The 27,670-nt window shown below is 45.6% G+C and overlaps 1 non-coding gene across 1 annotated transcript; it reads left to right on the top strand.

Annotated features, from left to right (window-relative positions):
• The first annotated feature begins 23,933 nt into the window (after positions 1 to 23,933).
• TRNAS-CGA (transfer RNA serine (anticodon CGA)) lies at positions 23,934 to 24,015 on the top strand. The gene has a single exon. It is a non-coding gene; the product is annotated as a tRNA-Ser (tRNA).
• The last annotated feature ends 3,655 nt before the right edge of the window (positions 24,016 to 27,670 follow it).

The following is a 27,670-nucleotide window of genomic DNA, read 5'->3' as shown; positions in this document are numbered from 1 at the left end:
GCCGTGGCCAAAACGCTGCATATTCGCAATGTAGAGCCATGACCTAAAACGGCATTATTAGAAGCGGAGAATATGGACAAGGGAAGAGCCATGCACCAAGTGCGTGACATTTGAAGATGAAGGGGGTATCAATGATGGGCCATCACCTAAGCCTTGCTGTGATCACTATTGTCTTAGTTCTGTATTTGTGGCATTGCTAATTGGGCACTGTCCGAAATCACAGAAAGTAGAATTGACCCCATCCTATGCTCGTGTATGTAACCTGTTGCTCGAGACAACTCTTCTTCTTCCAATGTGGTCCAGATTCTCCAAAAGCTTGGACACCGCTGCTCAATGACATAACTATTCAAACACTGTTACCTGCCTGGTCATGATATATCGGGATAAGAAAGGGGACTAGGATAATCGAACGATGCCAGTCTTCTGGAAAGAACATGAAAAATAAGTTAACAGGCCCAAAATTGGGCTAAAAGTTTAACATATTATAACTATTGATTTTGGAATATATAAGAAAAACTCTGAATGTAGAAGTAAACTTTCTCTGAATCCTTTTCTTGTTAGCAGGAGAGATGCTGTATGAAGGTCATGTGATCAAGATGTGGTCCATAGCAGATTGGGAAAGCTGCTGGATTATCAGAAGCTGAATATGAGGAATGAATGGATGGTGACTTGGTGAGTGACATGCTGAATGTATGTTCCAGACTGAGCTCTGAAGAGAGAGACCTGGACTCCAAGCATCATGAGGTGCCTATGATGACATGAGTCACTTCCTATGGTATTACTGTCCCTTTCTGAAAACATGATTACGGTATAGAACAGTAATCGCATGAGGAAGCAGGGACTACTAGTATTATGGATGGAATTTGACTCTTTGCTCAGAGTCCAGAAAATACATCATCATACATTTAGTCTTTTTATGGACCAAGCACACCCATCTGCAATATATCTGTAAAATAAGGTGGATGGAAAGATATATGGTAGATAAGCAGCATCCAGTGGGACCACAGAATGGGATGTGGGAGTAGACCCAATATTGCGATCCTGGTCTATCTTCTGTCTATGGTTACGGTGTAACGTCTCTGCCTGTTCGGGTTGCTGCGCCACCCTCTTCTCGCATGCAGTGGTGCAGGAGGTGTGTGCAGTTTGGTTCCTTGCTTAAAGTTTTTGGTTGCACCGTGTGAACACGGCTCTAGTTCTGTGATTGAATTTCCACCACACCCATCTTCTGCCCTTGTTTGCCTCTGTTCATGAAGTGGTTAATTCTGGTCTTGCTGTGTGATTGACAGCCTGTCCACTTATTAACTCCAGGGTGGGTTCTTCCTCCCTACTTATGCTTGGCTCACATTCACACTGTGCTTGCTATTGCCTCGTGCTTGCTGGCGGTTTTCTTGCTGTTTAGTTACTTGTATTCTTAATCCTGACCTCTGGCTTTCCCTACCGACTATTCTTTTGGACCTCGATATGGCACAGCATTGCTCGACTGTTACCGAACCCTGGCTAGCTGACCTCCTTTTTTTGTTGTTTGTCTTGTCTGCGATTTGTGTGTCACGCATATAGTAAGGGATCGTCTCCAAGTTGCCGCCTATTGTGTAGGATAGGACCAGGCAAGAGGAAGGGACAGTGGGGTTTTTAAGCTTAGGGCTCACTGTCTCTTGTGCCCCTTCCTCCAGGGTTTCCAGCAGCTACTGGGGAATTGCTGTCCTAGCAATTCCCTAACACACAGTCTGGTCAATAGTGGCCTTGGCTGTCCAGTACAGTGAAGGGGAGTTTAATGATATTTATGATGATGAGCAAAGATAATCCCCCGGGGCAGATGTGTTCTGGTCTCCTGCCTGTAAGGATAGTGAATCAGGTACTCTTGATGTTACAATAAAGAGGCAGGAGACGTTATTGAGGTAAACAGGTAACACTTGCGAAACTTCAAAACTATAACATGTACACCGCCAGCTAAAATAGAGGATCATTTTCTTTAGTGACGGGCTCCACTTTTGTGGGGGAGTACAGGAATGGCAATATCTGTTTACTCTCTCCTGATCCTACCTAAGACAATACTAGGATGATACCAGGCTAGTACAAAGTTCCTATCTGGGTAGTAGCAATCTAGCCTACTAAAGGGTGGTTAGGGCACCTTGGCCATGAAGAGAAGTGTCCATTGTGTAGCAGTGGAGGTCTTCCCCAGGACAGGAATCTTCTTTATGAGCTGCCAATTGCTCTGCAAGGCTCAATTGTCTGAAGCAGTGGGTTCTGCCACTCACTTGTAGTAACCTAAATCTCTGACTAGCAACTTTCTATTCCAACAATGAAAACAATGACATTCTTAGGAGAGGGTAGAGAGTGGCTTTATATAACTTTATCTCCACCCTGATCTCATCATCATCCAGTCTGTCTGGAATTACATGAAGATACAAAAGGATTTGATTAATCCTACAGCTACAGAAGATCTGTGGTAATAGGGGTTGCCCGGGATAACAGCTAATTCCTACACTAATCTAAACATCTCCCCAACACCATTCCACCCGCCCCCCCCCCCACCTACTTCCTAAATAATTAAAAACTTTATCAAAAATGTATATTTACCCATATCCCTAAGGTGGTCATGTAACTGCCCCAGGAACATTTTCTGGTTATTCTGTGACAATTCATCTTCCTGTTTCCGTAAATGGAACATCACTAATTGTCCCTCCCCCCCATCCATCTCATTATACTTACCTCTCTTCCTTCCAGACTTCCTCCTTCAGCATGGCTTCTCCCTCTTTTCTCACTGCCGATGTGCGCCTGCGCAGTAGAGGTGGATCATCGGCTAGAACAGGGGTAGGCAACCTTTTTTGTTCGGCGTGCCGATTTAAATTAAAAAATCAAAGATGAGGTCCTCGGAGTGCCGAGCAATAATTGTAAAGCTGACGACACCTACACTAGTCATATAGCACAAACCACAACATAGGGGTGCTGTCATACTGCGCTCCCAGCCACATGCGCTCACCACTATTTGCCTGGATATACATGTGCTTTTCCTTTAGAAGCAATGTAAGTACATGCGTAACCCACAATTAGTGGTAATGTATGTGACTGGGAGCAGTGTAAGGTCATACCTGTAAAGCTCTGACACACAATGTACCTGTATGCTCCATCCAGTCCTTGGCCGTTAGTAACTTCAGTTTTCTGTAAGGGAGCGTTCACACTACCGTCCGTGTCCGACAGCTAGTGTCCGCTGCTAATGTCCGTTCAAAATCTTGCACGGACATTAGCATCGGACACTAGCTGTGTCCGTGACATTTTGCATTGATTTAAATGGACATCGGGTGCGTTCTTTTACCGTCTGTGGGTGTCCTTAAGTGTCCGTTCTCAAAGATGTCCGACTTTTCAAGCGGACAGCAAAACCCGACATGTAGGTTTTTCTGTCCGCTTGAAAAGTCGGACATCTTTGGGAACGGACACTTAAGGACACCCACGAACAGTAAACGAACGCACCCAATGTCCATTTAAATCAATGCAAAATGTCACAGACACAGCTAGTGTCCGCTGCTAATGTCCACACAAGATTTTGAACAGACATTAGCAGCGGACATTGTCTGACGGACACAGACGGTAGTGTGAACGCTCCCTAAGTGAAACGCAGATTAATTTGTCACTTTTAGTTCCTGGCGGTGCAGTAACAGCAAAACCCCAGCCAGGAATTAATGGGTGTCACACTTTCAACATAGTGGCCGCACTGGTGCCCAGGAACTGGATTTGGCTTTAATTGCATCTAGTTACAGTGTCACCACCCAATAGAATCACACTAAGGCTGAGGCCCCACATTACAAAAATGCAGCTTTTTTATTGCAGATTTAGCTGCGTTTTTTTTTTACGTCAAAGCCAAGAATGGCTAGAAAACGAATGGGAAATATATAGGAAGCTTCTTATATGTCTCCCTCCTGCTCAATCTACTCCTGGCTTCGGCTAAAAAAAAAAACCTGCAAAATCTGCAACGAAAAAAAGCTGTTTCTGCAACGTGGGGCTTTAGCCTAAGGCCCCCGCGTTGTTGGAACACAGCTTTTTTTGTTACATATTTTGCTGCGTTTTTCTGAGCCTGAGCCAGGAGTAGATTAAGCAGAAGGGAAACGTATAAGAAGCTTCCTATATATTTCCCATTCCTTCTGTAGCCATTTTTAGCTTTGGTTGAAATAAACCGCATGAAAATCTGCAACAAAAATGCTGCATTTCTGCAATGTGGGGCCTCAGCCTTACGCCTCCTGCATACAAATGGCATGGATGTGGTTTTCACTGACCTATATGTTAAAAATGAATTGACAGGGCTGCAAATGCAGACAGATATAGGGGATGTATAGGACAGATATAGGGGATGTATAGGACAGATATAGGGGATGTATAGGACAGAAATAGGGGATGTATAGGACAGATATAGGGGATGTATAGGGCAGATATAGGGGATGTATAGGGCAGATATAGGGGATGTATAGGACAGATATAGGGGACGTATAGGACAGATATAGGGGACGTATAGGACAGATATAGGGGATGTATAGGACACATATAGGGGATGTATAGGACACATATAGGGGATGTATAGGACACATATAGGGGATGTATAGGACAGATATAGGGGATGTATAGGACAGATATAGGGGATGTATAGGACAGATATAGGGTATGTATAGGACAGATATAGGGTATGTATAGGACAGATATAGGGGATGTATAGGACACATATAGGGGATGTATAGGACAGATATAGGGGATGTATAGGACAGATATAGGGGATGTATAGGACAGATATAGGGGATGTATAGGACAGATATAGGGTATGTATAGGACAGATATAGGGGATGTATAGGACAGATATAGGGTATGTATAGGACACATATAGGACCTGCTCAATAGTTTTCAGCTCTTCAATTTGGCCCAGATACACAGCCACAAAAATAATGGCTGTATATATGGGTCAATTGAAATATATAGGTCTGTACTTTTATCCACAGTTGTAGATAGAGTCTGGTCATGTGCATTACAGGTTAACTCAATGTGCCTCATATTAATAGCAGTTAACCCCATCATGTCCTTCACATTAACCCACTGTGTGCTTTACATAAGGGACACTGATATGTGAGACATATGGAGGTAATAAGTGAATATCTTCATTATATAGGTCCTTTATTAGTACCTCCATATGTCTCACACCTCAGTAACCCTTATGTGAGCCACACAGGGTTAATGTGAGGGACATGATGGGGTTAATTGCTATTAATGTGAGGCACATGGGGTTACTAACACTAAAGTAATAACCCCAAATGCCTGACATTAATAAGAATAGTTAGTAACACACGTACCTGGTGTTTTTACTTTCACTTTGCTCCCGGAGCTTCCTCTCTCTCCTCAGGACTGCAGACGGCAGGAGCTCCTCCTCACATGTAGCAGCAGGTCCAGGGAGCCCTTATCCTGTGCAGTGAGAGGCTCACCTCTGATTGGTGGCAGTGAGAGAAGGGGGCGTGTCCTCAGCTCTATAGCAGAGCACTGAAGGGACGCGCTCTCTCTCTCAATTTGTATGAAAGTTGCAGGCTGGCTGCCGTGCCAGCAAAATATGCCTCGCGTGCCAGTCTTGGCACGCGTGCCAGGGGTTGCCGACCCCTGGGCTAGAAGAATTGATGCTGTTGTGAGTGCATTGGTGGTTATATCAAATATTGATGTGATTTAGATCTCTCTTTTGTTGATTCAATTAGAATTTTGTTAAATGACAAAAACAAACTATTAACAGAATTTGCTGCATTTTCCCTCACACCTGCCTACAACTTTTGCACATTCCTGTGTATTACATTAGCAGTGCTCCTTCTACATGACCTTAAACTGTCCTTTTCAACTTGAACAATTAGCAGTGCGGCCTCCAATTTCACTCTTGCTGGTGTTGACCTTTCCAATCCATTCTGGTCGCATATAACACATTAGAGCTAGTGAGTAGATTATAGTGGTCATGTGTCAAAATCTCCTCCGACTGATGCTAAAGGAACAGCATTACATCTTTTTGTGTTGGAAATACAAATTAGGTTACAGAATTGGAAAAACTTCTTTTAATAATCTTGTTTATCTTATTTTCAGATTGTTATATTCCTCATTAAAAATTCTTTTGGCTTCTCCTCGGTATCTGTACACACAGTATCCACCCTAAAGAGATTATTATTATTATTATTATTATTGTTCATTTATATAGCACCATCAATTCCATGGTGCTTTAAGGTCATTATGACAGCTTAGACAATCTTCATTAACTGGTTGATGGATATTTTTATGGTCTTCCCTAAACACATGTATACTTGACTTGGCAAAGCATGCATGTGCTTTCATTGAGGGGCTGGGTAGGAGCTACAGTCAGACATCTCTGGCAGAACTTATTCTCCAGTGGGAACAAAAGGATCCATCTTTCTCCTGACTTGTACTATGATCATTGCTATATAACTATATGTGTATTAGAAAGTATATCTGAAGTGTTAGTGCTGGTGTTTACATATAACATGCATTGCAACAGGGAGTGTTGCTCCTAACCATACAACCAACTGCACCTACTCCATTCACCCTCACATGCCCTGCCATGTGGTTTAAGCAGCAGCAGATTTGGGGTGCATGGGGCCCCACTGAGGGAGCATTATTTCTATGGGGAGCATAATTACCAATGGGGCATGATGAGGGAACATTACTACTATGGCAGGCACTATGTTGGCACAATAACCAAAGAGCACATGCTGAAGAACACTATTGCTATTGGGGACATTAATGGGAACTCTGGAGAAGCATTATTACTAGTGGGGGGCATTATTTGGGTACAGCATACCCCCATTAAACTATTAAGGCACTATAACTAATGGCATACACTGGAGTAGCATTATTACTATCAGAACCATTATGTGGGTACTATGACTAATGGAAGAATGGCTGGGGGAGCATTATTACTACAAGGAACATACTGCCCACTAAACGTCTCCAGTCAAGGGAGACATCACTTGTGAGTCCTATTTTATATATCTATACGTTTCTTGTGTAAGGCTATAATCCTCCATTCTTGTAGGTATTCACACTGCATATAAGCAGGCCATAACTATAGGGGATGAAGAGATAGCAATTGCTACCAGGCCATAAGAATATATCAGTATTAAAGATAGCACATGGCAAGTTGGGGCTCCATTACATATTTTGCACAGGAGGAGCTTCGAGTTACGCCTCTGATAATATAAACACAGACTATAAAAAATATGATAAAATATAATTCATGCCCTACAATTGTGCTTACGTACATAAGCCGAGAAATAGGATATAAGTACGCAATGTTCAAGCTCCTTACCTGTTAAGTCAATACGTCTTGTGGAGAATCAATCTCTGCGCTGAATGAACAGATGTTTCCTATGCTTTTGATCATGAAGATAAAGAGGAGAGGCCTCGTATATAACATAAAATAGTACATCCAGAAGTAAAAATTACACATTTAATTACAGGTCTGCCTGGTCAAAGAAAATGGATGAGCCTAAAAACCCAATATGTCAGCACTTCTGCCCGGCATGAAGGGAGCCATCAGTCGTGAGATTTGGCAGCTTGAAATAGATGGTTTATGGAAATTGGCAAAAGATGAAGACAGGGGCCTTTCTATAACTGTCTCACAATGATACAAGTAGATTTATGAAGATGAAGATCAGTCAATATTATTGATTGATTGTGTGAGATGACAGCCTGCTGACGGTAAATGCTAATATGGCTGCCAGCTTGGCTATTGAAGTGGCACAAAGTTCAGTAATAACCATACAGTGCTATCAAGACGGACAGATATGACTTATAATATTGCCTGCAGCATTCAGAAAATGCTAAAGTATCACCCCTCCATGACCAACCATGACGACTTATTGAAGTGTCAGTATATGTTCAACTCAGCATGCCCTAAATATGTCACTAATGCCATACTTAATTATATTCAATTATCTGTAGACCATCTGCTGAACATCTTCTCCATATATATCCAATGGCTCACAAGTTGGGTTTGGGGTTATTTTTTCTGGGGTATTGTTTAAATAGTGGGGAGAAAAACTAAAAAAAAAATGGATTACTAATCCCATATAAAAGTTTTTTCCCTTGCGTCCCACCAGCGGCACAATATGGGGTATTTTCTGCCCCTGTGTGCTGGTAGGACAGGCGGAATTTTTAATTAGCCAGACTTAACACCTGGCTGGACCCTATATGAGGGCACCACACCCCTCCCCCTGTGTGTTTTTTTTCTGTCCTGTGTGTGGACAGGTGGGGAGGACTTGGTGTCCTCCTATAGGGCTCTGTGGATCACTTACCTGATCCTGAGTCCTGTCCCTCGCTGGGGCTCTTGACCTGGAGAGAAGGCAGGGGTGTCAGCAGGGTCTTTCTCCTTCCCCCCCCCCCCTCCCCGTCCACTGACTTACTTCTAGGGTCGGCGCTTCATGCGGAAGCTTCGGCTTCTGCCGTCGGCTCTGCGAACGGGTAGGGGCCGGAACCTTCGGCCGGCTCCCTCGTTCCTGGACGGGGAGGGAAAACTTGCGCACACTTCCGGCGCCGCACTTCCGGTTCGCGGCGGCCGAAAATATTTTACTATAGCTCCGAAAAGGAGCTAGTCTGGGGCAGGGTAAGGCAGTCCCCTGGCCCCAATACCCCCCCCCCCAGATAGAACAATTCTTGTTCAGGGGCTTTGGGGGGGTTGGGAAGCGGGAAGGGGGTGGGGTTTCGGGCGGTCCCGCCCCCTTTTTTTCGGCGGCCAGCTCAAAAGGGAGGGCAGGACACTCAGTCCTTGCCTTCCTAGTTTTCCCACTAGTGGGGCTTAGGGTTGGTTTGCACTTCGCTGGTGGCAGCTGAGCTTTTGACAAATCCTGGTCTAAGCCATTCTTCCAACGCCTGGTAAGAAACCATTATTGTGTTTCATGTATGTTACTCCTCTCATACACTAAATCTATTTAGGTGAACATAGCGGTCGCTATTCCGCTACCATGTCCTCTTCCACCACCCCTCCTGGGGACCAGGAGAGGAGGAAATCCTCGGCCAAAAGAAAGCATTTTTCCTGCCGGGATTGCGATATTCGCTTACCTGATGGTAAGTGTGATCTGGGGTAGGGGCTCTCTGCAGTAGGAGGTTGCTAATTAACCTCTATATTCCAGGATACGATTGGTCACGTTGTCGGTCCTGCAGAGGGCCTCCTGCTGATGAGCCCTCCCCCAGGGACATGGTAATATGGATGAAGGAGTATATGGTGAGTACAGTGCAGAGAACAAGAGGAAAGATGGTTTCCCCACTTCTGGTAAGCTCCTCCTCCCTTTTTTGTAGGAGGAGTCGCTAAAGGACATCCGTGTGTCCATCACCCAGCTCTCCAAGAAGCAGCGGACAGAGCTCCCTGGAAAGACTGCAGATGGAGGATGACTCCTGCCCATCCGTGGTGCAGTCGAGCGTGGCCAGCAAACCCATATTTTCATGGGACAAAACAACCAGTTTGCTGAAGGCCATCCGGTCAAGGGGCCTGGATGACTTGGGGGAAGCCTCCGCTTCTACCGCTGAAGGGCAGAGGGCCTTTCAGGTAGATGCGGCATTAATGGCCATTATGGAGCAGGAGTGGAAATTTCCTGAGAAGACTCATGTGGCCTCCAGGGTATTTAAGAATCTGTATCCGGTGGATCCTGTCCAGCTGTCCTCCTGGGGGCCACCCCCAAAAGTAGACCTGACGGTAGCCAGGATGTCCAAACGTACCAAATGTGCCTCTTGAAGACGGCTCTAACTTACAGGACCTCTTGGATAGAAGAATAGACTCCACACTTAAAAAAGCGTATTCTTCTGCTTCAGCTCAGACCTCTGTGGCCATTGCCTCCACCGAAGTGGCGGATTTTCTACGTGCCCGGCTGACGCAACTGGAGCGAGACATAGATACCGGCGTCGATAGAGACGAGATCTTATCGTCTATGTCCTCTATTCAGCTAGCAGCAGATTACCTGGGAGAGTCATCCAGACAACAGTTACGTCTGTCAGCAAAAACCATGGCTCAGACCACAGCCGCAAGAAGACCACTGTGGCTCCGTCCCTGGAGGGCGGACTTACCATCCAAATACGCCCTGTGCGGTCTACCCTTCCAGCCGGGCAAGGTGTTCGGGCGCAGCCTCGACGATCTAATGGAGGGTCTGGCCGAAGACAAGGGCAGAACCTTGCCGCAGGCCTCCAGAAGCAGAAGGCCTCCCCCAGGTAGGGGGCGAGGAGCTCAATCCAGGCAACCTCAGAGGAGGTCCAGAATACGACCTAGAGGTATGGGCAGGGGGCGCGCCAGGGATGATTCAAAGGGTAAACCTACCTTTTGAGGGTGCGCAGCTCTCTGCGGCCAATCTTGCGGTAGGTGGGCGTGTGGCTCACTTTGCCGGTGTGTGGGATCAGATCATCAGAGATCCTTGGGCTTTGCGGGTGGTGGCCCAGGACTACGCCTTGGAATTCAAGCAGCCTCTCCGCGATCATTTCACCAGCACTCGTATCCTGCCTGCTGCCCAGCAGTCTATCCTAGAGGCAGCTGTCTTGGAATACAGGACAAAGGGGGCCCTGGAGAGGGTCCCCCCTCGGGAGGAAGGCCTCGGTATCTACTCTCCAGCTTTCCTCGTCCCCAAACCATCTGGGGACTGGAGAATGATAGTAGATTTAAGGTATCTCAATCGGTTTCTAAGGGGAAAACCATTCCGTATGGAAACCGTAGATTCTGTAACATCCTTCCTCCTGCAGGACGAAGTAATGGTGACCCTAGATCTCAGGGATGCCTACCTGCATGTCCCTATTTTTTGCCCACACAGGAAATATCTAAGAATAGCTATTCAAATAGCTGGCCGCAGAGAGCATTTTCAGTTTACCGCCCTCCCCTTTGGCATATCGTCAGCCCCGTACGTCTTCACCAAGACGGTCGCCCCCATCGCCGCCGCTCTAAGATTAGAGGGGCTCTTCGTGGTTCCATATTTAGACGACTTCCACCCGGAGGAAGTTTCTCGGATTTATTCTGGATTCCCAGAAGATGCAGATCTACCTTTCCGGCCCAAGGAAACTCAAGATAGAGGCAGCTGCCCGCTTTCTATTTGGAACTCGGCGAATAACCATCCGGACCGCCATGAGAGTTCTAGGCCTGATGTCCTCTTCAGTCAGGGCGGTTCCTTGGGCCTTATGGCATTTGCGTCCCCTTCAGAGGGAAGTGCTGAGTGCCTGGAACAGGTCGCCACGGGGACTGCAAAAGAAGATCTGCCTTTCTCCCGCTACCCGTCTTTCCCTCAGATGGTGGATACACCTGAAAGACGGAAGGTCTACGGTCCCTCCACAGTGGGTCCTGCTGACAACGGATGCATCCCATCAGGGATGGGGAGCCCACTTGGACGACAAAACTATACACGGCGTTTGGGCTCATCCGGAACAGGGGTCATCCAACCTGAAGGAACTTCAGGCAGTGTACCTTGCCTTGTGTCACTTCGCCCCCCTCCTCAAGGGGAAGGCAGTCAAAGTCCAGTCGGACAATATGACGACGGTCATCTATATAAACAAACAAGGCGGTACCAGATCCCGGGCCCTTCAAAGAACCACGAATCTAATCTTCTCATGGGCAGAAAAGAACCTGTCCCATCTATCCGCTGTTCACATCAGAGGCTCCCTGAACATAGTAGCGGATCAGTTGAGTCGGGGTATTTCTGTATCCAGAGAATGGTCGCTTCATCCAGGAATATTCCAGCAGATCGTCCAAAGATGGGGTCTCCCAGAGGTCGATCTTATGGCAACCCGACTCAATGCCAAGGTACAGACCTTCTGTTCCCTGTATCAGGAGGACAACCCCTTGGCAGTGGATGCCCTGTCCATCCCATGGAGGTTCAGGCTGATTTACATCTTCCCTCCAGTTCCCATCATACCCAGGGTATTGATGAAGATAAGACAGGACCAAGTCTCGGGCATCGCCATAATCCCGTTCTGGCCAAAAAGGACTTGGTTTGCCCAGCTCATGAGGATGAGTCAAGGCATTTATTGGAGGCTTCCCCCCCTCCCAGACCTGGTAACTCAAGGAGAGCTACTCTGCCAGGATCTGAGGAGGTTCAACTTGACAGCCTGGAAGTTAACCAGTCCCTATTAAGGAATAGAGGACTTTCAAAGGCCGTCCTAAAGACGATTTCCTGTGCCCGTTCAGAAGCTACAAATAGAAGTTACCAGAGGATTGGTAACATCTTTAAAACTTGGTGCCAGGAGCACGAAGTGGACTCCGTGGATCCTCCAGTAGGTGTGATCTTGGACTTTCTTCAGGACGGCCTTGACAGGGGCCTCTCGGTTGCCACCTTGAAGGTGCATATGGCCGCCCTGTCCGCCTGTCTGGGGAGGCGGTTATCTCAAGACCCCCTAGTAAGTTCTTCCTTAAAGGGGCGGGGAGGTTGAGACCAGCAGTATCTGCTCCAGTCCACAAGTGGGATCTCAGCACGGTCCTTTCGGCGCTATGTGGTAAACCCTTTGAACCTCTGGAGTCGGTAGAGCTGAAGTTCCTCTCCTACAAGGTAGCATTCCTCTTGGCAATAACATCAGCCAAGAGGGTAGGAGAATTACAGGCGTTCTCCTGTGAAGAACCGTACATCAGCTTCTACGAGGACAGAGTCCAGTTAAGATATCTACCGGGATTTACCCCCAAGGTTCCCTCTGTGACCAACAGATGCCAGCTGGTCACACTTCCAGTATTCTATCCAACACCCTCCACTCCGGAGGAGGTTAAACTTCATTCTCTTGATTTGTCAAGGTGTTTAAGGATTTATCTAGAGCGCACGCGCTCTTTTAGAAGATCAGAAAACCTCTTTGTAAACTTTTTCGGGAAGTTAAAGGGCCGGGCGGCCTCGAAACCCACCATTTCTAGGTGGGTGAAGGAGACTATTAAAATTGCTTTTGAGATACAGGACTTATCTCCTCCGGCCTTCTTAACAGCGCACTCCACGAGGGCAGTCTCTACCTCATGGGCAGAAAGGTGCGCCTTGCCGCTTGACCAGATCTGTGCGGCGGCGTCGTGGAGCTCAGACTCCACATTTGTAAAGCATTATAGACTGGCTACCCAGTCTGCGGAAGCTTCGGCTTTCGGCCGTACAGTATTGAGTTCTGTAGAACGCCCACCCTAATAAAGGGACTATGCTTGCTATCTCCCCATATTGTGCCGCTGGTGGGACGCAAGGGAATGATGGGTTATGTAGATAACCTGTTTTCCCTAAGTCCCAACAGCGGCACAAGTCTCCCTCCCTATAATTTGGTAGAGGAAAACGGACTAAAATATGTAAAAGTTGCTTATATGCACCTGTAAAGATTGTATGTATGTGGAAAATACCAATATCTTTGCTGTAAACATATTGTATTGTACAGAGCCTATTATAGGTTACTTAATATTAACACGCAGGGGGAGGGGTGTGGTGCCCTCATATAGGGTCCAGCCAGGTGTTAAGTCTGGCTAATTAAAAATTCCGCCTGTCCTACCAGCACACAGGGGCAGAAAATACCCCATATTGTGCCGCTGTTGGGACTTAGGGAAAACAGGTTATCTACATAACCCATCATTCTTGATTTGTTTATAATTTTTGTTTGTTTTTGGAATAATAATGTTCTGGTCGAGTCTGACCCATCAAATCTCCCACTATCAGGATAACACAGAAGTTTTGATCCCTGTTGTAGGCTGAGGCCTCACATTGCGGAAATGCCAAAGCCAGGAGTGGATTGCTCAGAAGATAAAAGTATAAGAATTTCCTATAACTATATATAGTTCTCATTCCTATTGTAGCCATTCATAGCCTTGACTCAAAAAAATGCAGCAAAATCTGCATCAAAAAAAGTTGCATTTCCACAACATGGGGCAGTGGTGGTGGGGCTTAATTGGGGCAGTGGTCCGATTGACACACAAATGGCTCTATTAATTTCAATGAGAGTGCAAGAGATACCTGTAGTAGTACAGTGCACTTCCATGGAAATTAATGGAGCAACAAGCCCATCCACTGCTTCATTCACAATAGGGGACAAATCTCCTCCATTTTGAGTCTGAGTGGTCAGACTCCCATCAATCTGCAAGTTATTCCCTATCCTACAGATGGGAGATACCTTGTTAAGATGGAAATACTCCTTTAATAAACTTGAATTTTTGTGTTTAGTTGCCCTTTTTTTAAAAATCCAAGGCTAGTGAATTTTAATAAAACATAAGCTCTTTCTAATATAACATGTTGAGATGAAGACATGGTGCTGCCCCACAGCTTGTCAATGGATGTAACAAGTAACCATTAGGAGATCTGCCTCAATAAAAAATAAGAACAAAGAGCATTTCCTGTTTCCACTCCGTAATTGTGACAAACACAAAGCCAGACGAACATGTCTCTGAATTGTCTCTCTCGGGGGAATTATTTTGATGGCGGGGTCATTATGTTGATTGCAGAGAAAAAAAAATGGCTAAATATCAAATTAAACTGATTAAAATGCCTGAGGAGTAAGTTGTCACAAACCCTTCCCCCACCCTCAAGGAATAGTTTATCCTCATCAGCAATATTATCAGGTTCATGGGAGCAGAGACGAGGGGCTGTCAGAACTGCAGGCTCCATTCTGTTCTTCTTGTAACAGGCTTTCAAAGTAAAATATTCAATGGGATGAAAATCAACACCAAGTTTTCTATATGGTTATACATTATGGATAATGTGGGATCTACAGTACAGACCAAAAGTTTGGACACACCTTCTCATTCAAAGAGTTTTCTGTATTTTCATGACTATGAAAATTGTAGATTCACACTGAAGGCATCAAAACTATGAATTAACACATGTGGAATTATATACTTAACAAAAAAAGAGTGAAACAACTGAAAATGTGTCTTATATTCTAGGTTCTTCAAAGTAGCCACCTTTTGCTTTGGTTCCTGCTTTGCACACTCTTGGCATTCTCTAGATGAGCTTCAAGAAGTAGTCACCTGAAATGGTTTTCACTTCACAGGTGGGCCCTGTCAGGTTTAATAAGTGGGATTTCTTGCCTTATAAATGGGGTTGGAACCATCAGTTGTGTTGTGTAGAAGTCAAGTGGATACACAGCTGATAGTCCTACTGAATAGACTGTTAGAATTTGTATTATGGCAAGAAAAAAACAGCTAAGTAAAGAAAGACAAATGGCCATCATTACTTTAAAAAATGAAGGTCAGTCAGTCTGAAAAATTGGGAAAACTTTGAAAGTGTCCCCAAGTGCAGTTGCAAAAACCATCAATCGCTACAAAGAAACTGGCTCACATGAGAACCGCTCCAGGAAAAGAAGACCAAGAGTCACCTCTGCTGCGGAGGGTAAGTTCATCCAAGTCACCAGCCTCAGAAATCGCAGGTTAACAGCAATCAAATCTTTACTGCAAATAGGAGTAGTATTCGAACAAGTATCAGTATTTCGAATACCATAGTACTCTATCAAATATCTACTCGATCGAATACTACTCACTCATCTCTATTACTAGGTAATTGTGGACTTGGGAACAACACTAGTTTTTTTTGAGTGGCTTCAAAAGGAATGGGAAATAAAAATGAAGGCGTTAGAGCTCTACATTCTGCTAAATCCATTGCTGGCTTTGGCTCAAAAAAACTGAGAAAACTGCAACTAAAATGCAGCTTTAACGCAACATGTGGCCTTTAATGTATTAGTTATATCAGCTGTTACATTCATAGGAATATCAGTAGCGTATGATGTGTGTGTTAGGGGAAATTCATAGTACCGTTATGAATGTTTGTTTCACTCATCCGTCTTAGGATTAGAACAACGGACATTAACCATACTAGATGGAGAGAAGGCTGTAGATAGAACTGCCTCTATCTGCATCTGTTGCCAATGATAAATTTTTTTTCACAAATTAAAAAAATAAAAATCCACTTTTCCAAACAGTTTCAAAACATTTTATAGGTTGTAAAGAACTGATAATGGTTATTAGTTGAATTTGCAGCATTAACAGGTCACATTTACTGAAATCAAAAGCTATTTCAATAAACAACATCTTAACAGACCAAGTTACAACACGTTAAGATAGAACCCCTTCTTTGATATCACCTTCACGATTCTTGCAGCCATTAAAATTGTGAGTTTTTGGATAGATTCTGCTTGAATTTTTTTGCAGGATGTCAGAATAGCCTCCCAGAGCTGCTGTTTGAGCATACTCCAAAGGTTCTCAATAGCGTTGAAGTCAGGGGAAGATGCTGGCCACATCATGAGTTTCTCTCCTTTCATGCCCATAGCAGACAATGAATTACATGAATGAGATGGTGCAGTGTAATGCATGAAGGTGATTTTGCTATGGAAGGCACAGATCTTCCTTGGAAGTGTTCAGAGTACACGGAAGTGGTCAGTCACAAACTTTATATACTTTGCATAAATCATTTTCACACCTTCAGTGATCCAAACGGGGCCTATCAACTCTGTCCCCATGATTCCATCCCAAAACATGACTCCGCCACCTCCTTGCTGACGTCACAGCCTTGTTAGGACATGGTGGCCATCCATCAACCATCCACCATTCCACCAAATGGACCATTCAGGTTAGTACGGCACTCATCACTAAACAAGACTTTTTCAAAATGGGTCTTCATGTATATCTGGGCCCACTACAACCGTTTCTGCTTGTGAGCATGGTTTAGGTTCAGGTGATCGATAACGTCCATATGTTTTCTGCATGTAAAATATTGTTTATTTGCAAAAAAAGGGTGGACAGAACAATTTGAGACCAGCACTGACTATGGCCTGTAGGTAAGTCTGGTACTACCTGGATTCTATCAAATCTACTGTTATTGCCGGAGGAACTACTCACGTGGCATTAAAGGGAATAGAGGGAGATCATTTTACGAGGGAATACCCCTTTAATGTTAAACGTCCTGTAGAAGATAACTTGTTGGAGTGGATGGGATGGATGTGGGTGAAATGTTTTAAATCATATGAGAAACTATGTTGAACTTTTTGTAGGACTTTGCCTATCTGTTGCTTTGTATTTTTTGCAGAAGGAAAATGTATAGTCAGTGACACACTGTAACGAAATGTTAAAACTGCTCATTTTACAGGAAAAAGCATCCAATTTGTAAATGAAACAGTCTAGCCTTTAAAATGTCCAGGAAGTTGAATATCTGATGTCTCTGTTACTCCGTATCTTCTCAGAAGTTATCTCACTCAGTAAATACACTTATGTTTTGGTCACTTGGCATTTTTCGGCTTGAAGCAATTTTTTTGTGAAATCTGCGATTTGACATTTTAAAGAATGTCAGCGTACTTAGCAGATTTGTAATTAACTTGCTGAGTAAAAATAGAAAGATGGAAAAAAATTAAAGACAGAAATATTAGCATGGACAGGTAATTATAGGCTTGGGCAAAAATAAAAAAGAGAATAATGAAAATGAGCACATGGCGCGGCGCAGACTGTGTGTTACAATGTAAACTATGAGTTCATAGTCATTGTGAAAGTTTTAGAAGAGAAGATAAGGGTAATGGCTCTAACAATACAGGTCGGGTGCTTTGGCAAAGGTATTAATAATGCAAATATGTTATTATGGAATTAAAAGGAGGGAGTACAACCCAACGTACAATTGGTACTCTAATATTACCATCAGTCTGGACCATGGTGATATATGCTACAATTTGGGGGAAATATGCATATTCTCAGGGTGGCTTGATCATACCATTCTATCTATATGTTATAAGGAATTGGATGAATGATCTCTCAGGCAATATAGGTAGATCTCTTGGCAATGTGAAAGCAAGGAAAAACCACTGACATTTACTTTAGGCTAGGTATACACCTGCCCCTGCTCACTGTTCAGAAATATTGTCCCAAAATCTGCTTTCGGGTGTAAACCCGGCGGAAACCCAGCAGGTCTCTTAACGCGGATCAGGTTTTCTTTTCTTGGGACCCCAAGTGGACCGAGGAATGGAAAGCCGAATGCTATTGCGAATGTAGCGCCACTTTGTCTACTCATCCCTATTTTGTCTGGTTGACTGTCTTAATATCTCTCACATTAGGTGCCATCCATTTGCCTGGTTGTAAGGACTAGAAGCAGGGGCCAGCTGGTAACAGGCCCTATTTACTTACTGATCAGTAAGGGACGCCGCGGGCCCCCCAAACACTATTATTGTACTCAGGGGTCTTTTCAGACTCCCGAGTATAATGATTGGAGGCTCAGGAGAGGGGCACTGTTACTTACCTCTCTGGGTTCCAGACAGGCTTAGGGCCTACTTGTGTGATGTCCCTGAGTATAATACACAGTCCAGTCATATTAATGTGACCACCGCCTACTTTTGATGTCAATGTTAAATAACCAATTGCAGAAGACACGTGTCATCAGCCATCTGGGAGCACTCATCATTGTGGAAGGCACGATGGATCAACATAAGTATGCATCTATCCTTGCGGACCATGTTCACCCCTACATGTGAAATGTTTTTCTTCAGGATGATGGCATCTACCAGCAGGACAATGCGACGTGTCATAAAGCTGGCAATGTACGTGTGGGATTCGAGGAGCACCAGGATGAGTTTACTTTACTCCCTTGGCCTGCAAATTCCTCAGACTTGAACCCAATCAAGAATCTATAGGACCACCTCGATTGGGTTGTTCGCAACATGGATGCTCAACCACGTAACCTAGCACAGCTGCCACGACACTGGAGTCGGCATGGCTCAACATCCCAGTGAACATCATCACAACATCCCCTCTCTTCCTGCACGTCTTGCAGCGGTCCTCTCTGCCAAAGGTGGTTATTCTGGATTTTGACAGGTGGTCATATTAATGGGACTGGACTGTGTAATTGTTCATGGGTGTCCACAGTGGGGCATAATACTGTGTTCAGGGGCCACTATGGGGTATAATCCTGTGTGCAGGGGTCACTATGGGATGTAATAGTGCATGCAGGGGCCATTCTGGATAATAATAGTGCACGCAGGATTGCATGGGGGGAAGGGGTTCAGTCGGGGTCTTAGGGCGTAAGCCCTATGTCAAAAGTTCACCACGGGGCCCCACCATTCCTAGTTACGCCACTGACTATAAGTAATATCATAACATTATCAAGGAATTACAATACCTGGGACTGTTAAATGGGGCTGGACTCTTTCACAAGGGAGCTGTGGCTAACACTGTAATGGGCACTATTGTTAGGCATTGCTATGGAAACACTGTGTTTGGTCATTTCAATGGTTGTGAAGTCCCTGGCACTCTTATGGGGCACTGTGGTTGTCCGTGTTCTACAGGATTAGGACAGATACTGTTTTCTCCATCTCCGAACAGTGGGAGGTTTGGACTAATATATGCTACAGTATAACATGTTATTAGGTCTTCCTGTACATACATTTATATTGAATCCGTAGGCATAAATTGGTCTTTTTAATTCACTGCATGAACCCTTATATACAATAAATTGCTCTTTCCCCGACTCTCAATTGAAAAATAAAGGTTTAAATGGAGCCATGGACAAGGCCAAACTCTATTAAAAAATTATAGCATGTGTGCTCAATAGAAATATGATTTTTTAACTCATGTAAACCTGGACTGTGATGATTATATTAACTGGTAATGCAATATGGCTATTCACAGATGGCTTTTCTGTAAATTCATTCACCATAATGAATATTGTCCCTACTTTACATACTCCAGCAGATGCATCATGTCAAGATACTATTCTGCATTTAGGGTCCATGAAAGTAACTGTAAATCTTTGAATACCATCTTATTCTTCTAATATTAATCTTAACCTGTTAAGGGTATGTTCACAATACTGCTATTTCATGTCCGTTGCTCTCATCCTTCACAGGAGGAGAACAAGTGACATTAAATGACAGGTGCTGACTGAGCCCCCTCGGACTTGTGTCTGTCTGCTTTAACCGCCATGTAAAAACCATGATGGAAGCTTTCTTCTGTCATGTTTCTTGCTATTTTAATGCTACAAAGTTAACAAATGTGATGGAAGAAAATATCTGTTTTTTACATTTTAGTCAATAAGAAAAGATGGAGATGGAGATGATTCCAACTGTTTGTTACTGTACCGTATTGTACATTCACTCACCTATCTCAAAACACTGCTCCTCCTCCCCTCCTGATAGTGCTCGTCCATAGATAAGTACTGGGGGAGGCGTTCCTCACCGCTCTCACAGTACAGCACTATAGGCGCTGCTGTGAGGAAGGGCATTCCTGACTGACTGTCAGGAACACCCTTCTGACAGTGAAGAGCTACAGTACCTGCACTGATAGCTCTTCACCTGGGACACAGACCGTGAAAGCCAACAGTGTGCTGAATTCAGTGCACTGTTGGCTTTCCAGTGGTATATAAAACTGCATGTGCCCCAAGTGATGGAAGGTCCCCTTTAAGAAATGAATCAGTGGAATGGTATATGTGGACATGGTTATCTCTTCTGCATGATAATATTTTCCATGCGGGAGTGGAAATCTATTAGGGGAAGAATTATTACTATCAAGGAGGCCATTGGCAAATGTTTGCTAGACATCCACAATATCATATTTTGTGACTGTTCAATACTGAAGACTCCTGTTATTTTTCCTTGCTGGTAAATATCAATCCAAGCAGATATGTCAACTTACTCTGTTTTGCAGGGAGTCTGCCTGTTTTGAAGCTCCCTCACCTCGTCACCCTATCAGTTATGTTTTTCACCTGGGACCCTGGAGGTTCATTACTTAGATATCAGAAGGGATGGTCTATAACACTCTAGAGGGAATTTATTAAGACTAGTAATTCTTATGCAGCCACAGGAGGATTGGGGACAAGTGTGAACAGTAAGACCTCAATGCAGGGGTTATTACATTGTTTAGAAATATTAGGATTTCAGTGCTATTAGTAACAAGAAGTGTGAAGTTAAAGGTTCAAGGGTTAATATAATTCACAGAAAATTTAGAATGAAGTTAGAACAGCCAAGTTTATTTGTAAATTAGCAATACAGGGGTTAATACAACATATATCAAGGTAAAGGAATTAATTAAATTTTAGGGAGAGTGCAGGAAGTAGATTGTTTTGTTCTCGTCTGAATTGATTTGGAAAAGTTATCCACTGATGCCTTTACCTTTTTAGCTGCACCCTTTAAAAGCTCTTCTGAAAGGGAATTGCTATTTGGGAAATTCCCTAGTGCTGCTGCTGGAACAATGGAACCATGGAAAGAAAGAGACAGTGAGCCCTAAACTCGACCCAGCCCCTGTCCCTATCTAATTGCCACAACTGTCCTAATGACAGGAGTAACTGGGTGGTTATCCCTTGTCTGAATAAGTGACACACAGAGAAAGAGAAGACAAACAACACAGAAGAGGAGCCAGCAAGCCAAGGGTCAAAGCCAGAGAGACAAAGCAGTACAAAATTGTTATCCAAAAGAGTAGTCACAATGGAAGCCAAAGCTCAGAGGACAGTAATACAATAATAAAAGAAGTAGGAAGCTAGTGAGGACAAAGTCACAGGACAGAGTCAAAATAGCCAGCAAACCTGTGTGGGCTGATGACTTGTATATAGGAAGTCCAGGACCTGTGCCAAACTTGATTGGTATACAGGCTGTAAATCATACAGGCAAGGCTAAGATTAACTATGTGATGAATAGAAGGAAACAAGGTGCAGTAGATGGGTGAGGTGGAAATACAATTATAGAGAAGAGGTAATAGAACAGTGTTCTGACAGAGCAACTAAAAACTTTACGCAAAGAATCAAACTGACCACAACACCTGCACCACGGCATGCGAGCAGAGGGTGGCGCAGAGATCTGAACAGGCAGAGATATTATACCTTCTCATTTTTGTGATGTCCAGCTGCTCAACTATGACCCTGTAAAAGGGTCTCAGAGGTTGACATCCACTACTCCACAGACATTTACTCTCCTTAGAGAGTAGATGGCCTCATCTATGAGAGAAATTCCCATGCTTGGTAAAACAGGATCCAAAGGGTCAATCTACTATCTACTACATATACACGAAGGTCATAGGCTACTATGTATGCAGGGGTTACTGTTCTCTTGAGCGTCTGTATACATGACATGTTTTGTAAGGGGAATATTGGATGATTATAGCATTTTAGGAGGTGCTAAATTTTATTTATATTGTTCATCCAATTGTAGGATTGAAAAATACAGTTTTAATATCTTGCTTTATGGAAATCTTAAACTATAAAAAGGAGAAGGCAGCAGAAAAATGACAACGGCTTGCATCTTTTATTTAGCAGATTTCTGCAGCTTTCTATAAATGAAATTTTCCGGGGGCTGTGAGCCAGAGATGAGTAAGAATTTAGCAGTTTCTGAGAAGTTTGTCACTTTCACCTGTAACTTGAGTGTAAGCACTGGTCCTTCCTTTGGAGGCTAATATGTACACTACAATAAGAGATGAGCGAACACTATTCGAAACAGCCGTTTCGAATAGCACGCGCCCATAGAAATGAATGGAAGCGATCATTCATTTCTATGGGAGCGTGCTATTTGAAATGGCTGTTTCGAATAGTGTTTGCTCATCTCTAACTACAATGTGTCCATGTGAAACAGCTGCTATTCAGAGGGCATGTGAGCTGGGAAGACATGGAAGGCCCTAAGATGGCGGATCTACTTTTTCACTTCTTTTTTTATTTTATGTAGATACATTTTTACCTATCAGTGTGTCTTTGTAATATGGGAGGAAATCCACACAAACACAGGGAGAACATACAAACTCCTTGCAGATGATGTCCTTGGTTGGCAGGATTTGAACCCAGGACTCCAGCACTGTAATGTTAAAGTGCTAACCACTGAGCCACTGTGTTGCCCCTAGTCTTTCACTTCTTGATCACGATGGTGGCTTTTCCTGACAATCCTCCCACAGGTCCTGGGGCAGTGAAGTAACAGAGGGATATATTGATGGAGATGATAGTGGCACACACCAATGACATTTTCCTGGCTAGTCAATGATGTTAAATGTGGAGTTTCCTTATTAAGTGCAATAAAGAAGCAGGAAATCCAGTAATATGTGCAGCTCATAGCACTTTTTTGGCCATATTTATGAAAATTGTGAAATAAAGGAACTGTCTTTTTGCCTGTATTAGTCATTTACAGCTCAGTTTCCATTTTCAAGAACATTTGAAATGTAACCTGTGTTCCCTGTCGTCCTCAACAGCGGCACAATGTGGGGCATTTCTGCCCCTGTGTGCTGGTAGGACAGGCGGATATTTAATTAGCCAATCAAATGCGTGGCAGGCCCTATAAGAGGGCACAAGAACCTCCCCTCTGCGTGTTTTTTTCTGTCCTGTGTGGACAGAGGACAGGTGGGAGGACTTGTGTCCTCTTTGAGAAGCTCAGCAGGATCACTCACCTCCTGAGCGGTTGTTTTCTTCTTGTCACCTTCTGTGCCCTGCGGGGAGAAGGTGCTTGTTAGCCATGTGTGGCTACCCCCCTCTATCCCCCCTGCCCCCCCTCTCCTCCGCTTCCCCTGCTCCTTGTGACTTACCTGACATTTTGGTGAGAGTCCGGGGACTCCGCATGCCGCCTCTGGTGGCCGCGCGGACTGCCGGCGGGTGGAACCACACTGTTGTGTATCCTGTTCCCCGCCGGCCGCTGTAAGCGCGCACTTCCGGTTTTGCCGGAAGTATCATAGCGCAATGGCAACGGCCTGGCGCTGGCGGCCGCTCACTCAGGGAAGATTCAGGCCTTATTAAAGGCCGGAAAAGACTGAGAGATGTGGGGGTAAGTGCCCGTGTTAAGGGCCTCTTGGTGGGGGGGAATGTATATCTTTGCAGACCCCTGATTACAGGGTTAGTTGTCTGGGCAGGTTGCCTCACCTGCTTTGATTGTGGCTCCGCCCACTTCCAGCCGGCCAGAATTAAGAGGCTGGCTGGCCTGGTGTCAGAGACCTTCCTGCAGTATCTGCTGAAGGCGTGCGATTGTGGTGTTCATTGATCTTGAACTCTTTTCCAGTTTGCAAACTTTATTGGGAACCGGCTGTGATGGCTGAGTGGTTAAGGTTTTGGACTCGAAATCCAATGGGGTCTCCCCGCACAGGTTCAGATCCTGTTCACAGCGCCAGCCCGGCTAGCTCAGTCGGTAGAGCATGAGACTCTTAATCTCAAGGTCGTGGGTTCGGGTCGCACGTTGGGCGCCAAGTCACCTCTCTGTCCGGTCTACAGGACCTGGTAAGATTTACCCTTTTTTTAAAAGCTGGTATGATGTCATGGTGACAGTGTTGCATGGTCTATTATCTCTCTCTGTAGGATATGTCATCCTCTACTACCCCTCCTGGGGATGGTAGGAGGAAAACCTCTTCCAAGAGGAAACATCTTTCCTGCTTCGATTGCGACACACCGCTCCCTGATGGTAGGTAGCGGCTTGAAAGGTTGTGCCCTGCGGGGTACTACTGGTCCTATAACTTGCCTATTTTCAGGCTATGAGTGGGCCCGTTGTCGCGGGTGCAGAGGTCCTCCACCTGTGGAGCCCTCTCCCAGAGATATGATGGCATGGGTCAAGGAGATGGTGAGTTTGGGCATCGCTTGGGTAAATAGTTTTTCCCTTGCTTGTACTCTCCTTTTTGTTTTGCAGGATGATTCCCTCAAAGGGATCCATTGCACCTTGTCTCAGCTCACCAGGAGACCATGCTCTGAGCTCCGTTCCTCGTCTCTCCCCCCCCCCTTGTAACACCTGCGGGTGGCAGAGGATGATTCCTCCGAGGACGACTCAGTTATTCCAGCAGAACTGCGTTCCATTATGAACAAACGGGCAGGCTGCTGAAGTCCATCCGGTCTACAGTGGGCCGAGATGTTGACGGGGAAGCCTCCACGTCTGCCTCTGGGGGACATATTGCCTTCCATGCGGACGCCACGCTGACCGACCTTATGGCGCAGCAGTGGAAACAGCCAGAGAAAGGACATTCGCTTTCCAGGATCTTCAAGAGTTGTTTCCTATTAACACTACCCAGTGGGATTCCTGGGGGCCTCCCCCGAAGGTGGATTTGGCCGTAGCAAAGCTGTCCCGCAGAACCCTGGTGCCCTTGGAAGATGGTTCAAATCTTCAGGACCCTCTGGATCGTAGGGCGGACTCCGTTCTGAAGAAGGTCTACTCAGCTTCCTCCGCGCAAGCCTCTGTGGCCATAGCCTCCTCTATGGTTGGTGACTTTTTGCGCAACCGCTTATCCGCCTTGGAGCGGGATATAGACTTGGGCGTAGACAGAGATGAGATTCTGGCCTCTATGAAAAGAGTTCATAGGGCTGCAGATTATTTGGCGGAATCCTCCTGCCATCAATTAAAAATCTCCGCCAAATCTATGACGTTGTCTACTGCGGCCCGTAGACCCCTTTGGCTAAAGCCTTGGCGGGCAGATTTTGCGTCTAAAGCAGCACTCTGTGCTCTCCCCTTTGAGCCGGGAAGGGTGTCTGGCCAAAGCTTAGACGCCATTATGGAGGGATTAGCTGAAGGTAGGGGAAGGTCCCTACCTCAAGCATCCAGGGGCAGACGTGCTCCCTCTAGAGGCAGAGGTTCTTCCTCTAATTATAGACGCCCTTCCCAACAACGGCGTTTTAGATATCGCCCTAGGGGAGCTGGTCGTGGCGCTTCCAAGGAGGACACCAAGAGGAAGCCTGAGTTTTGACGTGGGGCAGCTCCCTGTGGCCCCCCTTCCTGGGAGGACGTCTTTCCTCCTTTTCCAGAGCATGGTTCACCCATATCCAAGACCCATGGGTGTTGAAGATCATACAACACGGGTATCACATCGACTTTCATCTTCCACCTCCAGATCGGTTCGTTTCCACCCAAACTCTTCCACCTTCTCAGCAGGCCAGTCTAGAAGCCTTGGTTGCCGAATATGTTACCAAGGGCGCCCTGGAGAAGGTACCAGCCTCAGACCTCGGTCTGGGAGTCTACTCCCCCGACTTTCTGGTCCCCAAGTTCACCGGGGGCTGGAGGATGATAATAGATCTGAGGTACCTCAATCGGTTTATCAGGAAGAGGTCATTTCGAATGGAAACCGTGGATTCCGTGGCTGTGTTTCTTCAGCCAGGAGAGGTGATGGTTACCCTCGATTTGAAGGACGCCTATCTACATGTCCCCATTGCTCATTTCCACAGGAAGTTCCTCAGGATTGCCGTCGCTATGGCCGGCCACAGGGAGCACTATCAATTCACAGCTCTGCCATTCGGCATCACATCTGCCCCACTGGTATTCACCAAGGTGATTTCTCCGGTCCGCGGCCCTCAGACTTCAGGGTCTTTTCATCGTCCCTTATCTAGACGACTGGCTACTGAAAGCTCAGTCTCCTGCTGCCCTCCTCCAGCAGCTCAACCTTGCCATCAACTTCCTACAGGAGTTAGGATTATCAATTGGGAGAAGTCCGAAATCGTTCCATCCACCTGAAGAAAATTCCTCGGATTTATTGTGGATTCAGAAGCGATGCAGATCTTCCTCTCCAGTCCAAGGAAGGAAAGAATCCAAGCCAGTGCACGATTCCTATTGCGCACTCGGCAGGTAACCATCCGGACCGCCATGAGAGTCCTGGGCCTGATGTCATCCTCGGCCAGGGCGGTGCCTTGGACTTTATGGCATTTGCGTCCCCTGCAGATGGAAGTGTTGAGAACCTGGAACAGGTCTCCACGGGGATTGCACAAGAAGATCTGCCTTTCTCCCGCTACCCGTCTTTCCCTCAGATGGTGGATACACCTGAAAGACGGAAGGTCCACGGTCCCGACAGTGTGGACCCTGTTGACAACAGATGCATCCCAGTGGGGATGGGGAGCCCATTGTCAAGACAAAACTGTACAAGGACGATGGAGATGTCCGGAGCTGGGGTCATCCAATCTCAAGGAACTCAGAGCAGTGTACCTGGCCCTAGTACACTTTGCCCCAGAATTGAAAGGCAAGTCTGTCAAAAACCGGTCAGACAATATGACGGTGGTAGTCTATATAAACAAACAAGGGGGCACCAGGTCACCAACCTTGCTGAGAGAGACGAATCTCATATTTGCCTAGGCGGAGAAGAATCTGGTCCAGTTATCCGCTGTTCACATAAAGGGCTCCCTGAACATAGTAGCGGATCAGCTGAGTCAGGGTATTACCGTATCAGGAGAATGGTCTCTCAATCCAGACGTATTTCAACAGATCGTCCAGAGATGGGGTCTCCCGGAGGTCGATCTTATGGCTACCCGACTCAACGCCAAGGTGGGGACCTTCTGCTCTCTGTACCAGGAGGACAATCCCTTGGCGGTGGATGCCCTGTCCATCCCATGGAGGTTCAGGCTGTTTTACATATTCCCTCCAATTCCAATCATACCGAAGGTATTGATAAAAATAAGACAGGACCAAGCCTCGGGAATAGCCATAATCCCGTTCTGGCCAAAAAGGGCTTGGTTTGCTCAGCTCATACAAATGAGTCAGGGCATATATTGGAGGCTTCCCCCACTCCCAGACCTGGTAACCCAAGGAGAGCTGAGATGCCAGGATCTGAGGAGACTCAACCTGACAGCCTGGAGGTTGACCAGTCCCTATTGAGAAATAGAGGACTGTCACAAGCCGTCTTGAAGACCCTATCCAGCGCCAGAGCAGATTCGACTAACAGGAACTACCGTCGAATAGGTAACATCTTTAATGCCTGGTGTCTGCAGCATCAAGTGGACTCCACCGATCCCCCTACGGAGGCGATCCTGGACTTCCTTCAAGACGGACTAGACAGAGGTCTTGCTGCGGCCACACTCAA

Source organism: Leptodactylus fuscus, chromosome 7 (genome assembly GCF_031893055.1).
Source record: "Leptodactylus fuscus isolate aLepFus1 chromosome 7, aLepFus1.hap2, whole genome shotgun sequence".
Lineage (NCBI taxonomy): Eukaryota > Metazoa > Chordata > Amphibia > Anura > Leptodactylidae > Leptodactylus > Leptodactylus fuscus.
This window is presented reverse-complemented; position numbering and strand designations above follow the sequence as displayed.